Source organism: Ovis canadensis, chromosome 18 (assembly GCF_042477335.2).
Source record: "Ovis canadensis isolate MfBH-ARS-UI-01 breed Bighorn chromosome 18, ARS-UI_OviCan_v2, whole genome shotgun sequence".
Taxonomy (NCBI): Eukaryota; Metazoa; Chordata; class Mammalia; order Artiodactyla; family Bovidae; genus Ovis; species Ovis canadensis.
In genome coordinates, this window is record NC_091262.1 from 37986297 (window position 1) to 37988081 (window position 1785).

The window sequence follows — 1785 nt, forward strand, 5'->3', positions numbered from 1 at the left end:
TTCTCTAGCTCTTGGTAGGCTGACCCACAAGCTGCTTGCATCTATAACTGGTAGTGGGGAAGCCCCGGGTATCTTCTCTCATCTGAAGCCACATGTAAAATTCCCAGTAATTATATTGATCATCTTTGGTACTGGGGTAAGCAAGAACCGGGGGCCCTTGCTTATTACCCACGGTTGTGTTTCTGATCAGAATCCCCAGCTTGCCTGGGCTGTTTCAGGGCCACCTGAACTTGGGAAGAAGGTGGGCAAGCGGCCCATGCGGCCTGGGGACAGAGGAGCCAGTCTGCCCTCTTCCCTTGCCCCTGCCGGCCCAGGGCAGGCCTTGTGATGACAGGCGGCTGGTAGTGGAGGAGAAGGCTGAGGAGGAAGGGGTTGCGTGAACTGTATTCTGTGATGCGGTCACGTGCAGGTTTTCTTTTTCAGTGTGAAAAGATGACTGATTTGACTCTTTCTCCAGTTTCCCTTTAAGGTTGAAAATGAAGATTTTATTCTTAAAGTTGAGCACAGTGATTTGACAGTCTTTTTGTAAACAATAGTTGAGGTTTTTCAAAAGACATCTCAGAGAACTCCAGCAGATAAAGCGAAAAAAAGAGAACGTGCTCAGGGTGAACTGCGGGCGGGACCCCAAACCTTACTGTGTCTCTCCCAGAGTCTGTAACTGCTGAGATGGGTGGATATAGGGCCTCAAGCACCCGGGGGACCGAGGTCCTCAAGTGACAGCAGAGGCCCCGGCTGAACCAGGAGCAGTATGGCCTGTGCCCTGGCGAGGGGGGAGCCGCGACGCTGGGAGTGTGGCCAGGAGAGGGGGTGGGAGACTCGGGCTTGGAGGGAGGGGCAGCACCTGGCGGGGCCTGGGAGGCGCTGGCTGTCGCGGCTCAAGGCAGGGACACCCCTGAACCTCCACCGTACAGCCCCCACGGGGCAGAGTTGTCTGGCAGCCCAGGGTCAAAGTAAAGAGGGCGAGTTCCCAGCAGATTGATGGAAGCCCTGTACCCACTGTGAATTCATTTTAAGTGCCTGGAGCGAGGTTGGTCAAGCCCTTGCTGAGCTCGAGTGAGGGAGTCAGTCAGGGAGGACGGAGCTCAGGGTGAGTGAGGGGCAGCTAGTGCGCCGAGTCCTTATCACCCGGGTGGGTTCTGGGGACACCCTTGAGTTCAGTGGTGCCCTTTCAGTAGCCTCACTGGAGGCTTGTTTGGGGAGTAGAGGAGGCAGAAGCCCACTTAGAAGACATGCTCATTCCCTGTGGTGGTGGTTTCTGAAGCAGTTTCTACTATTTGGTTCGACTGTGAACCAGTATCCTTGCAGGGTCAAGTCTGATGGTGGGCCTGAGCTGTGGGCACAGCCTTCCTTCTCCTGCACCCCACACTCATTTGTCATCTTTTTGGCAGCCCCTCCCCACTCTCTGCACCCTTGATGGTGGGCCTGAGCCCAGCCCCCCTGTTACCACGGAGCCCCTTGTGACTGAGTGGGTTCCAGGTGCCAGGCTCCTGGGAGACGTGCTGGAGGCGGAGCCTTCGTGCCATATCTTCTAGAGACAGCAGTGCTGATGGTCATGGTGGTGACCATGGAGAGCGGTGGTCCTAGTGTGAGAGCAGTGTGTCTGAGAGTGGTGTGTGTGAGTAGTGTGTGAGAGTGGTGTGTGAGAGTGGTGTGTGTGAGAGCGGTGGTCGTAGTGTGAATAGTGGTGGTCGTAGTGTGAGATCGGTGGTGATAGCTCGGGTGCTGAGGTATCTAACCGTGAAACAGCAGTTGCCCCTGAGTGGGGGGCTGCCCCCATCCGCGAGG